Raw genomic sequence first — 15,080 nt, forward strand, 5'->3', positions numbered from 1 at the left:
GCAGGGCAAAAATGAAATTGATTTTTTTTCTCCACTTAACACCTTTCTCTCTCTCTGTCCATCTTTTTTTTTCTCTCTAACAAACACACACATACACCCACACATTGAGATGACAATAGATAGAAAGGAGAGAGAGAAAGAGACAGACAGACAAACAGACAGACAGACAAACAGACAGACAGACAAACAGACAGACAGACAAACTGACAGACAGACAGTTAAAACAGAACGACAGAAAGAGACAGAGAATGAGAAAGAAAGTATGAGGAAACAAGAATCCATGCTAACTCATAGATGCTTTGGCATGTGTTTTTTTCTTTAAGTACTGTGAAAGTGGATACTAATTTTTTGCACTCGGCTCGGTAAGAAGGGTTTCGTGTGTTTTCAATTCCATGGAAGCAAGACAGTAAGTACGGAAACATAAGGCAAGCAAAAATGTTTGCATGCTTTTATTTTCGTGCTAGTTTCTGATTGCGCAAAATGTGCAAAAATTTCTACTTTTACAGTATATGTAAAGACAGACAGAAGAAGAGGTAGCATGATGATAAAACCTGACTGTTTTATGTATACATAAAAGTATTTACTGACTGACATCTAAATAGACGAAGTCCTTATTCCCATACACTCACACTTCCCTCTCACAAACACACACACACACACATACTCCTATACTACATAACTACTATTTCAAGACTTTCATATCTAAGCCTGATTTTTGCCTGCATGGTGAGATTGTAACAGTCTTAAAACAACAGCATACATACATAAAACATGCCTAAATGATGTAAGTATTGATAACTATTATGACTATAATTGGTCTTTTTCTATTCTTAGCATGATATTCAAAGTATATCTTCTTTTGTCAGAAATAATTTGGTATTTATCTTTTTTTTCAATTGTTGATAATGGTTACATATTGGGGTATGTGCAACATAAGAAGCCTATTTTTGGCTTTCTAAACACGTACCGTTTTTCAATCAAATACACACACAGAATTATGATATTGAGCTTATATTCTTTATGTACCTATGCTTTTTGTTTTCTCATGCTATTTTTTCTTTTTCATAATCTTACCTTGTTTCATCAATACTTTTATTGTTTTAAATCTATACTTCCGTACATTATTTGCTCATATTCACATGTACATTAATATCTTTACATTGAATCAGAAATAAAGATTGAATTGAATTGAATTGAATTACCATGATACAAATAAAAGTTTGTGTTTCTCCAGAAATCATGTAATGGGGTAGAAAAGAAAGACATTTATTTATTAATTTTTGAGGGTAATTTCATGTAACAGAGAAAAAATGGTTTCTTTCACTTGAGCCCTGTGTTTTTTGATTTTATTTTGATTTGACTTGATTTATTGAAAAAATAAATGCACAAACAAATACATAAACACAAATGGTTTGTACTTGGATTCATTATATATATGTCATGTGATTGATTTATGAGTGTATCATTAGTGTTCATAATATGTTTGATTTGATTGCTAATTTTATAATTGATTCTTAATTTGATAACATATCATAGAAGAGCAAAGTTCCCATTTGTCACTCAAATTGGCACATTCTTTCTGTAAATTTATTCATGAGTTTGTCAAGATATAACAAATATTACCATTCCATCTCATCTATTCTCTGAAATGAAATAATCATTAATATTCAGAGTTGCTAATGTAATGACAAGGTCATAGTTTCTGTAGCAAATTCTAACATGACTTGAATTAGTTAAATGTATTGTTTACCATTGGTAGCAGTAATTTTATAAAATGTTTGAGTTATCACATTTGATGCATATGTGTAGGTCAGTTGTATTAAAAAACATCCTACCATATAAAAAATTTATAATAAAGCCAAATATATAAAGGAGATACATGTACACGTATAATTATTTTTCTCAATAATCCATAACTGTAGTCATTTTATCCCAAGAAACAATTTTATTATAACTATTGTTCATATTTTGTATATCTAACAATATTTTACATTGATTGTACCGATTAAAATTTTTACATCGGTTGCTTCTATCCCTAACTCACATTTTAGGACTACAGTCAAACTCGGATACCTCGAATTCGTCGGGACTGAAGAAAATGGTTCGACGTACGCGAATTTCGAGGTACGCGTACGTCGAATTTTCTTCGACTTGTCCGATGTTTATCGATGTTCAACGTTTATCGATGTTCAACATGGTGTCTGTTATAGTGCCTAGTGATTGTTTGCATGCTTGTCAATTTGAATTGAATCAACTTTTATATGAATGAATTGAGTGAAAATAGGAAATGAAATCAAAATTTCAGAAATAAAGATTTTGGTGGCCCGATCGCGCCACCAAAAAAAAAAAAAAAAAAGTCGGATGTTTGCCTTCACTTTTCAAAATGAACAGCGGTAACAATCGGTTACGTAAGATGCTAAAATAAATGTCAGAGTTTTGCGTTTAATTGTGGAAATGAATGACGGTAATATTCGACTCGGTATGATACTAAAATAAATGTCGGATGTTTGCTCATACTTTTGGAAATGAATAACGATAAGACTCAGCTCCGTATGGTGCTAGAACTAATGTTAGATATTTGATTTTGCGTTCGGAAATGAATAAGGATAACATTCGGCTCCGGAAGACGCTGAAATAAATGTCGAATTTTTGCTATGACGTTCGGAAATGAAAAACAATAACATTCAACTCCGTACGATGGTTAAATAAATGTCGGATGTTTCCTTATACTTTTGAAAGTAAATAGCAATAGCATTCGGCTCCGGAAGATGCTAAAATAGATGTCAGATGATCGTTTTTATGTTCGGAAGAAAATAGCAGTAATATTCTGCTCCATCATGTCCATATGATGCTAAAATAACTGTCTGATGTTTGCTTTTAAATTTCGAAATGAATAACAGTAACATTCAGCTGCGTTTAATGGTAAAGTCAATGTTTGATGTTTGCTTTGACGTTCGGAAAAGAGTAACAATAATATTCAACTCCTGACAATGATGAAATAAATGCTGGATGTTTGCTTCTATGTTCGAAAGTAAATTGCAATAACATTTAGCTCCGAAAGATGCTCAAATAAATGTCGAATGTTTGCTTTGATGTTCTGAAGTGAATAACAATAACATTCAACTCCGTACGCTGATAAAATAAATGCCGGATACGTCCGAAAGTAAATGTCAATAGCATTCAGCTCCGGAAGATGCTAAAATACATGTCGAATGATTGCTTTTACGTTTGGCATGTTTGGAAGTGAACAGCAGTAACATTCTGCCCCATACGATGATAAAAAAATATATATATTGGATATTTGCTACGGTACATTTCAAAATAAATATCAGTAACATTCAGCTATACGTTTCATAGTCCAAAATGTCTGATGTCTGCCTTTACGTTCAAAAATGAAAAACAGTAACATTCGGCTCCGTGCGATGATAAAATAATTGTCAGATGATTCATTTCACTTTCGGAAGTGGACAGCAGTAACATTCGGCTCCGTTCGATAATGAAATAAATGTCGGATGTTTGAAATGAATAACGGTAATATTCTGCTCCGTACGATGCAAAAATAAATAACAGATTGTTGCTTTAAATTTTGGAAATGATCAATGGTATTAATCCGCTCAGTTAGATGCTAAAACAAATAGCGGATGTTTGCTTTCACGTTTGGAAATGGATTACGATAGTATTCAGCTCCGTAAGATTCTAAAATGAATGTCGGTTGTTTGCTTTTACATTTAGAAATGAATAACGGTAACTTTCGGTTTTTTACAATGCTAAAACAAATGTCGGATGCTAACAAATGTCAGCAAATGCTCCCATTTTCTCATTTCAAACGTAAGTTTTGACCTCCTCAATATATTGGCATCAACTTTTATAATAATATCTACGCCTATTAACTTGTCAAATCTTTAAACACTGAGTAAGATGATTGAATTTTCTATTCATTTGTTTTAGACATGGACATCTGTATCACTTCAATAATGCTTAATATTAATTTGTCTATGTTTAGTAGGACCGATTTAGTTTTTCTAATGTTTTTCCTGATTTTTTTTTTTGTCACCAGATTTTACTTTCGACCACCAGAAAATAAAAATCAATGATATTGGTGGCCCGATAAAACTTAGTGCGGAGCCCTGTGTATTCTATTCTTCATTGTGATCGGCCTATACTTCCAGATTTTCATAATCGCATTGCTGGAAAAAAAAAAAAAGTTTCAGTGCTTGCGTTCTCGGGGAAGTAAACTTCGTGAAAGGCAAAAAAAAAAATAGTTTAAAAAAAGGCACTACGAGGTAGATTGATGTTTTGACAGTGGAGCGTGATTAATGGCAAAGATATAACTGTCAACGTAAGCAGGTGCGCCCCGACGGTTGAGAAATCTACGCGCAGGGTATGACTGTCTCGATCAAAAATCAAAACACAGTGGTTAAAGAAAAGCAAATGATGGGGCAGCGCGTAGTGCTCTATCGTAAAGCACTCCATTGGCACAGGTGCTATGTGCATACCATGTACGTGTGGTGTTGGGGATTTTCCTTGTCAGCTGTGTATCGGGTATTTCTTCTTGGGCGCGCGATTGTTCTGGTCTCAGAATATTTACAATCGAGTGTGAAAACATGTGACACGTCTTCGCTGTCCACGCGCGCTTAATCGGAGATGCTGAGTGATGTTTACAATTTCGATTCGAGCAACATGCTGGGAAAAACAATAAGTTAATTAAGATCGGGACATTAGATTTCCCTTCGAGGTAACCGAACTTCGAGTTATCTTTTTCGAGCTACGCGAATTTTAATACACGGAAACTCCATAGGAACAATCGGGACTTTCATTTTGCCCCCGAGGTAAGTGATATTCGGCTTATCCGATGTCGAGGTATCCGAGTTTGACTGTATTTCAAAGCACTATACCTGGGTTTTAGTTTCGTCTGCAAATGGTAAATAATAGTCCGGGAGCCAGCGGGGGTCAGCCTAGCTGAAAAGGTTACCAATTTTTATGTATATAGCAATTTAGTACATATGCCCCTAAGTATGGAAATGCACGTCTGGCTGGTCATCGGTGGTGGGTGTGGCCAGGAGGGCCAAAAAAAGGACCCCTCAAAATTAGGCTAGCCTAGCTGGAAAAGTAACCCCATGAAAACAACTGGAACTTGTTCGTTGCACTTACAGGATAGATGAATGACCATTGCCAGACGTTTTAAGTGGTGGGGGGTAGCCGCCAGACGCTCTTAAAGGTCCAACTCCAGCTAGGCTAGCCTAGCTGAAAAAGTAACCTCATGAAAACAGCTGAAAAAGTAACCTCATGAAAACCACTGGAACTTGTTCGTTACACTTACAGGATAAATGAATGACCATTGCCAGACGTTTTAAGTGGTGGGGGGTAGCCGCCAGACGCCCTTAAAGACCCAAATTTTTCCAGCTAGGCTAGCCTAGCTGAAAAAGTAACCTCATGAAACCCACTGGAACTTGTTCGTTACACTCACAGGATAAATGAATGACCATTGCCAGACGTTTTAAGTGGTGGGGGGTAGCCGCCAGACGCCCTTAAAGACCCAAATTTTTCCAGCTAGGCTAGCCTAGCTGAAAAAGTAACCTAATGAAACCCACTGGAACTTGTTCGTTACACTTACAGGATGAATGAATGACCATTGCCAGACGTTTTAAGTGGTGGGGGGTAGCCGCCAGACGCCCTCAAAGACCCAACTTTTTCCAGCTAGGCTAGCCTAGCTGAAAAAGTAACCTAATGAAACCCACTGGAACTTGTTATTTATAACACTTACAGGATACGTATGCATGGCCGCGTTGCCAGACGTTAAGAAGTGGGGGGGGGGGGGGGGGTAGCCGCCAGATGCCCTCAAAGACCCAATTTTACCAGCTAGACTATAGCCCTGGCTGGAAAAGTAACCTCCTGAAACCCACTGGAACTTGTTCTATGTTTGTATCTCACCTGATAAACACTGTCGACATAGTATTCTGGTGTTCTTTCAATAACTTTCCACACTTTTGAGCTATCCTTTATGACCACCAAATTCACTCCTCAGATCATCTAATGATTGCTGTCAAGTGTTAATATTGGTGAAGTCTGACTACGTCAACAGTCAAAAAGTCAATGAACTAGGCATATGCCATTTGAAAATCTCTGTAATCACAAAGTCGATACGTGGACGAGACATCACTTCGCTTTTGCCTTGTTAGATGGTGAATATTTGTAAGCTTCCGTTTCTAATTCATACAGCACCAGCATGTCATGTCTGAGAATAGCGGTAAAGAAGATTAGAGTCTTTGGCAACAAGTGCAAAATTAAATTCTGTGCCTTATTTGCTAAACAAACGTGGTATAGTGATAGGAGGACAACGACCTGTTAGGCAATATGGCGGACCAATAGCTCTATATTATTAGTGCTATAGAATAAATGACAATGATGTAGTTCTGAAGCATACTTTTCATTAGATGCTTTTGCAATGACTCAATGTATACTTTTAATCGAACTAATATATCCATGACTTGCTCGTGAATTACGGCAGAACGATTCGGTGAGGAAAGTTTTCTGTGATGTCATTACGGAAGAAGTGAACGTGTCAATATTTTGCTATTTGTTCCATAATTAATTCTGAAGTGGTTAAATGTATTTTCCTAAAACATTTTTTCTTTTATATAATACCTACGTTGCATCCAAATGCCTATTCGTTCAAAAAATGCGGGCCATGTATTCAAAGGTCAAAGATCATAGGTTAATGGAAGTAGGGCATACATTGTACAACATTTCACTAAGTTGTTGGTTGTTGTTGTTGTTGTTTTTTTTTTTGTTTTTTTTTTGGGGGGGGGGGGCATGATTCAAAGTGTCCTAAAACCTTGTATAATACATGTATTTAGTTTTGTAGTCACGACTCTTGCTATGTATGATGCAAAACTCTTCCCGCTCATACAAATGCAGCCGTTTCAGGGAAATAATTATGATAATGATTGGTAATGCTGAAGTGGTTCATAACATTCCATTGATACTATGTATAGAACAGAAAGTGAATTTGACAATGGTATATATGATATCCGCAATTTACTCTTTGACAGGTTCTATCATCCGATTAATAATGTATAAATTGAATATACAGTAGTCCCCTATTCAGTAACTACAGGTTAAGTTAGATAAGCTGCATTAATTTTGCACGCGACCATGGCGTTATAGCCAAATATGATTGAATTCTGTAAATCTGTGTGCCTGCACAGGATTGGAAAACGAAACAACTTTCTGTGTATAGAACAACGAAACAGAAACTGGTGCATACATTATTCTCAGTCACTTTGTTATGCATAATGATGGTTTGCTCATTGCAGTTCCGGAATCTCAGCTCGAGGGACTCGGATTGATCCCAAATCAGTCGGCATGCGTGTATCACCCAAAACAATATCTGAACACAATTATAACTGCAGTCCTCCATAGTCTCTATTGGTTGCCGATAAGGGCTGGTATCAAGTTTGATTTTCATATTATTTACAGTACCTTGCATTTAAATGTTTTCATCGAAATGCCCGTATACGGTATGCGTATCTCAGTTAACTCTTTAAATCATAGTGATACGTGCCAAGAATCTCATGTTTTCAATAAGCGTGAACTCCAAGACATGTCGTGATAAGGACTTTAAGACAATTGGCATCGTCATTATAAAACGAATTCCCCTTTTACAAGACACGTTTTAGATTTCAGATAGAAATATGGATTCGTTTGAATGCATACAAACAGCTTCTTAAATCCTCTTACATTTTGTTTTTAAGATATGGTGTATACTTTAGAAGTGTAAGAAGCATGCTCTTGTTTTAGAGGCTTTGAGTACTGGTAAGAAGCATATGTTATTCTTATAGATTATGTGAATAAGTACGCATTCAAGGACGATTTGAATAAAACGTATCCAGACAACTGCATATCATATTTTCACCTCTTCCTTTTAATTCATGCAGATGTATACTCTTGCCGAGAAGGTTAACTGTTTGATAGATATAGTGCTCACCTTATTGAAAAGGTAATTGGGTAAATTTTTGGTTTCAGTATATTATTCAAACACAACTAAGTTAACTTTTACATTAACATTTTCACAACTCACAAATTCCACACGCACACACATTTCATGATTCACAAGATCCAAGTAACACTAATCCTATTTACTTTGCAGAGTGCAACAACAACATAAGTTATATACTGAGCAAATAGGCTTACATCAGTTCGCACTATTCAAGGTTTAGAGTAGTTAAGGAACTAAATCGTACCCGATTATGTGATGCTAAGTTGCACCTTGAGATGATGGGCAATATTGCCCCTATAAAGGAGCGGGCAGTGACACTGACTTGCTCCTTTAAAGGAGCAATTTTGCAGCAGTCATGGAGCAAATAAGCACCACATAGGTGCAACATCATACCAATAAGGCACAAGATTGCACCCTCAAGAGAGGGTACATTCTTGCATCCTTCGGGCATAAAGTTGCACCTAAAGGTACGAGGTTGCGCCTTTTTCAAGGGGGCAAAGTTGCTCCTGAGGGTGTAACTTTCATCCTTTCTTGCGGGTACAAAGTAGCACCCAAAGTTCCAAGATTGCACCCTCAAAACAAGGCACAATCTTGGAACTTTGGGTGTTTCTTTGCACCCTCACGAAAGGATGTAAAGTTGCACCAAGATGTAAAGGCTACACGGGGTGCAAAGGTGCGCCGAAAGGTAAAGGGTGCAAGATCGCACCCTCAAGAAAGGTGCAACTTAGCACCACTTAGTGTGGGTGGAAAGATGCACCCTCAAGAAGAGGTGCAATCTAGCACCACTTAGTGTGGGTGGAAAGATGTACCCAAGGGAACATTTTCGCACCCTCAATAAAGGGTTCAACTTTGCACCCTCTCTGCAGTATTATTTTATACACACGTGAATTCCTTGTTCCTGTGAGCTACGTTTAATATGAGCGTGACCCAGTATTAGACACGTGTCAAGCCTTTGCAGACACATAATTTTTTTCTTCAGATTGTTTAAAGGTCATTTAAAACAAATTTAAATATATATTTATTTCTTTTAAGTTAAGAGGAGCAAATGTGGAGATCATGACCTGTGATACATGTTACGGGAAGTCTATATCTTTATGTGTACTCGTTTTTTTTTTTCAACTACAAGGAATTACCTATGAGCTAATTGGATAAAGAAGCTGAGCATTCCTTTTTTTTCACCAGTTAATGTCAGTGCTGGTGTATTATTCTTGAAAAGTTGGCATCTAAATGTCCTCCAAACCAAGTACTCACTGTATAAAATTATATTCCTGTGAGTTACGTTTCTTATGAGCATGACAGATCTGTAGACACGTGTCATAGTGGTTACAAATACTAAGTTTCCTTTGCTTTCATCGTTATCACGAAGCGATTTTGAACAATTTCAGATGTTCTGGTTTTTTCAATTTCGTTACGAGAAGGCAATAATGATTTCATGTAAAACATGTTAAGGAAAGTTGATAGTTTGGTTATTTTATCATTACTCATCTTCGTCTTCTCAACAAGAAGATGGTACACATGAGCTCATTTGCTAAAGAATTTGAAGGATGTTTAATTGCTGGTAGCCACGTAGGGGCTTTTGTCATAACATTTTGCATCTTAATCCCTCGAAACTAAGTACATGCAGTATTAGTTTATAGATAACATAATATTTTTGTTGTTGCTGTGAGCTTATTCATATGAATTTTAGACATGTTTCTCATATGTTTCTGTCATATGCTTTACTGAAGAACAGCAAATGTTGAGTTTATTGGCAAGAGAGGTTGATCATTACTTTACATTTAAGTTCATTGAAGTGCCGGAGCATAAACTTGTCTTGAAATATTAGCATCCAAAACCCTCCAAACCAAAAACGTGCAATACTAGACACGACAGGAATTCCTTGTTGTTGTGAGTTATGTTTCTTAAAAACACTGATTTTTTCTGCTTTTGCAATGTACTATATGTTCAAAAACACTCTTGAACAATTTTCAGATTTCGTTTCTTTCTTAAGAGAAGAAAACGATGAGGTCATGTGAAGCATGTTCCTATAAGTTTTATTTTGTTAATAATTTTTCTTTACCCATCTCCTCAACCGTAAGGTGATACGGTACCTAAAAAGTCATAGGCCAAAGGTGTTGAGCTTTACTTCCCCTTTTTAAAGTAAATTTAAGAGCTGGGGCATTATTTTCAAAAAAGTTGGCATTTTAAGCTTTGTACACCGAGGACGAGTCTTACTGAATGGATTTCTTGTTGCAGTAGAATTGTATTTTTTATGAGCTTGATGGAGTATTAGACAATTGTATAAAGTGTTTGCAAAAACTGTTAATGGGTTTTGCTAATGTCCAAAGAGTTCATTTGCCAATTTTGATTGTCTTTTGTTTTAATCATCAGATGTTTGTTTTATCATGGTCATAGAGGAAAGAAACTTCACTGCAAAAAGTCCGGTGTTAAATAGTGAACACCGAGCTGGTGTTGAATTTTCGGTGCTCATTTATGGTGTTAAATTAACACCTCCGGGTGTCATTTCCAAATTTTAAACTGTTTTTTGAAGAGTTTCTTAGTAACTGCACTTCTTGTTGATTTTTAATTTAAACAAGACGATCAAGAATTTTACATTAAAATACTAGATTTTTGAAAAAATGTGAAAATAAATTGACACCAAAGTAACACCAGCTGGTGTGGTCTCTTATTGAAGCTGGACGGGTGTTAAACCATTGATATTAACACCAACAAATATCAAATCAACACCATGTGGTGTCATTTTTGAATTAACACCAGTACAGTGTCAAAATAACACCAGGTACAGTGTCAAATTAACACCACGAAGTGTCAGGTGAACACTTTTCAACACCATCACAGTGCATTTTCAACACCTGTGGGTGTGGTCCTTTATTGAAGTTTGATCGGTGTTAGATTTAACACCCGTGGTGTTAAATCTAACACCGATGTTTTTGCAGTGTTAATTTAAAAAAAAAAGCCTTCATATAAGAAGAGATACTGTAGGACACAATTTTATCAAAAGTTGTGATTTTCAACATTTCCAAAATGCAATTGATGAATATTTCTCCCCAGGGCACAGAAAGAAAGTAGTTTTTGGTCTTGTTTTTTTTTTTTCACGTCAGTATGTTATAATACCCGCGGGTTTACGCCCATCCCACCAATTTCCATCCGGATACTGTACCCGGCCCTGATTTTTTTGTTTTTTGTTTTTTATTTTTGTTTTACACTGCAAAGAAAATGAGAACACTGATGTTTGAGAAAAATCCTGACATGTTTGATTGGGCAATTCTTTTTTTGATGTCTATTATCCTTCCCAAATAAGTTTTTTGGTTATCACTGAGGACAAATACAGACACCCTATTTCTTCTACAAAAACCACAGCACTGTATATTCTCATATTTCTACAGTATTTCGTCTCAACACTTGCCCTATTGATATTTCAAAGCATGTTTCCCTTTGCGCTCAAGAAACTCCCCCATTAAAGGAGACCTCCGGGTGATTCTCAGATTTTTACATTTGTACAACTATGAATTAGTTATACTGAGGACAGAGTTTCAGAATTTGTGATGATTGGGATGAAGAATAAGAATATGTTCAAAAAATAGAACAAATTGCAATGAACAAGGATGATGACATGGGAGAGTCGCCATAAGAATGCATGAGTTGGGGCTCAAGGAAGCAGAACAAAAGAATAAGGCATGCATAGATTATAGACAGGTGAACTTGCAAGCAAGCGGTATTGTTATGGAATTACACTGCTATCATTTCTGAAATATGTGAACCTTATAGCTGGTAAAATTGGGTCTTTGAGAGCGTCTGGGGGCTACGCCCCACCACTTAAAGCGTCTGGCAACGGTCATGCATTTATTCTGTAAGTGTAAGAACAAGTTCCAGTGGGTTTCATGGGGTTACTTTCCTAATTTTCAGCTAGGCTATAGCCTAGCTGGTAAGAGTTTGGTCTTTGGGGCGTCTGGCGGCTATTGTCTGGCAACAATCATTCAATTATCCTTTGAGTGTATCACAAGAACAAGTTCCAGTGGGTTTCAGGAGGTTATTTTTCCAGCTATATATAGGCTAGTCTAGCTGGTAAAATTGGGTCTTCGAGGGCGTCTGGCGGCTACCCCCCCCCCCCCCCCCCCCACCACCACCATTTAAAACGTCTGGCAACGGTCATGCATTTATTCTGTAAGTGTAAGAACAAGTTCCAGTGGGTTTCATGGGGTTACTTTCCTAATTTTCAGCTAGGCTATAGCCTAGCTGGTAAGAGTTTGGTCTTTGGGGCGTCTGGCGGCTATTGTCTGGCAACAATCATTCAATTATCCTTTGAGTGTATCACAAGAACAAGTTCCAGTGGGTTTCAGGAGGTTATTTTTCCAGCTATATATAGGCTAATCTAGCTGGTAAAATTGGGTCTTCGAGGGCGTCTGGCGGCTACCCCCCCCCCCCCCCCCCCACCACCACCACCATTTAAAACGTCTGGCAACGGTCATGCATATATCCTGTAAGTGTAAAGAACAAGTTCCAGTGGGTTTCACAAGGTTACTTGTTCAGCTAGGCAAGCCTAGCTGGAAAAAGTTTGGTCTATAAGGGCGTCTGGCGGCTACCCCCCACCACTTAAAACGTCTGGCAATGGTCATTCATTTATCCTGTAAGTGTAACGAACAAGTTCCAGTGGGTTACATTAGGTTACTTTTTCAGCTAGGCTAGCCTAGCTGGAAAAATTTGGGTCTTTAAAGGCGTCTGGCGGCTACCCCCCACCACTTAAAACGTCTGGCAATGGTCATTCATTTATCCTGTAAGTGTAACGAACAAGTTCCAGTGGGTTTCATGAGGTTACTTTTTCAGCTAGGCTAGCCTAGCTGGAAAAATTTGGGTCTTTAAGGGCGTCTGGCGGCTACCCCCCACCACTTAAAACGTCTGGCAATGGTCATTCATTTATCCTGTAAGTGTAACGAACAAGTTCCAGTGGTTTTCATGAGGTTACTTTTTCAGCTAGGCTAGCCTAGCTGGAGTTGGGCCTTTAAGAGCGTCTGGCGGCTACCCCCCACCACTTAGAACGTCTGGCAATGGTCATTCATTTATCCTGTAAGTGTAACGAACAAGTTCCAGTTGTTTTCATGGGGTTACTTTTCCAGCTAGGCTAGCCTAATTTTGGGGGGTCCTTTTTGTGGCTCTCCTGGCCACACCCACCACCGATGACCAGCCAGACGTACATTTCCATACTCAGGGGCATATGTACTAAATTGCTATACACATAAAAATTGGTAACCTTTTCAGCTAGGCTGACCCCCGCTGGCTCCCGGACTATAATGCCTCTCAGGAAAGAATGGTCAGAGGATGTAACAAGAGAAATGAATGAAGTCTCTCCTAGCTTGGCACACTACGAGGTAAACCTCCAAATATTTGTGCTATCTATCGGGGGCATTGCTGGTAACGGGCATGGATAAACGCATTTGCAGCTAACATCAGTGACGGCTCATTAGCCTCGTCTGACGAGATCTGCGCCTTCATGTTTTTTTCGTTTCAGAGAGCGAGCCCTTGGCAACGAGCGCATCGCCCTTTTTCCAGCGCGACCTTGGATAATCTGGTCGTCACATGGAATACAGGCTCAGTGTGTTTGACGTGCCTGCCTCGTCACACATAACAGGGTGAAGATGACACGCGTCATTTTTTGCTCGAATGCGTATACCGAGACACCACGGGTGATTAGATTTTCTTCAGAATGTTTCATTGGGCAGAACCCCACGCCTACACGTCATGCCTTTAGTACACTTTACATCCATGTACAGACACATTTACACATCAAAATCAAATGCCAACTTGTGGGCCTATATCACCTGGCAAAACCCATAAAAAAAAGCTGTTTGACATGAGTTTCTAGTAGACGTTAAAACAAGCATTTGGGTAAATTCAGCTAAATTAGGATTTGAAGTATTTTCAGACAGTTGCCTCTGTTTTATAAAATTCTAAAATTCAGAGGCAAAAGCTTGATAATAAGTTGTGCCTTAAACAGCTTTTTATGAACCTTATTTTTGCTTTGTCTCAGAGGGGTTTTTCTGTCTTTTATCCATGTGAATAAAAAGAATGCATGAAAATCTAGAGAAGATTTAAACATGGTCACTACCACTTTTGATATGTTGACATGATCCTGAATAGAAGAAACTTTATTACTTAGTTATCCATGTTATGGGGTTAATCTGATAATCTTTTGAGAGGCACCAGGTTTTACATTAATCTGATAATCCCTGAATGGTGGTTGCCATGGGAAACCGCAAATCCTCTTTTTCCTACACATTCATACATAAGGCATGACTCCACATATTTGGATAATCCCTTTGCGTCAAAGCCCTTTTCTGCAAACTAGTGTTCCTATGTCGTCGGCTGAGAGCGAGAAGGGCACTATTGCAATTTTGCAGGTATTGAGTTATTGGTATCACACTGTAGAGCTTGGTCTCCTCTACATCATGGGGTCAATTTTTTATTATATTCATTTCCAGTAAAATGTAAAAAATCAAAACCACAAAGGTGCTATTTTGCCCAGTATTTGGAGCAATGCTTATAAATCTACCAACGTTTGATCGAACAAATTTTTGATTAAATATGCTTCTTATTTCGATTAAAAAAGAAGTTTGTTTCAGGCTTATTTACGCTCAATTCTCAATGCCATAATGCCCTTCTGGTTCTAAGCTGACGGTATGTTTGATCTTTCATAGATTTCATAGCTGCCCTAACCTGTGTTAGCATTCTTTTGGAATCTACAAAATATAAAAGTATCGAGACATAAAATTAATAGTCTTCCGGCTTCAATACTAGCTGCTCAATTAAATTCCTGGAGTCTCATTTCCTTCATAATTTACAGTTATCACTATTGCCTTTTGAAGGCAAGTTTTGATGATGTCACACGAAGAGAATATCAACATCAAACTTTTGTTATGATGTAATTTCGAAGTAGAAATTAACCAGTTGAAGAGAAGTCTCATGCATATATACTTTGGTAGTGTGTCTGTCTATGGGAAACATATATGTTATGTACAGCAAAATCAGCTCGTCCTCAACCAATGAAGATATTGCACATAGTGGTGAATGTGAGTGTCATTTTGCA

The 15,080-nt window shown here is 37.6% G+C and overlaps 1 protein-coding gene across 2 annotated transcripts in view; it reads right to left on the reverse strand.

Moving 5' to 3' along the window:
- LOC139711151 (potassium voltage-gated channel subfamily KQT member 1-like) overlaps positions 1-15,080 on the reverse strand; it is a 321,837-nt gene that overhangs the window by 122,202 nt on the left and 184,555 nt on the right. The window lies entirely within an intron of this gene.

This window comes from Diadema antillarum, unplaced genomic scaffold (genome assembly GCF_040938485.1).
Source record: "Diadema antillarum isolate AM-2024a unplaced genomic scaffold, OU_Dant_1.0 seq00001619_RagTag, whole genome shotgun sequence".
NCBI lineage: Eukaryota > Metazoa > Echinodermata > Echinoidea > Diadematoida > Diadematidae > Diadema > Diadema antillarum.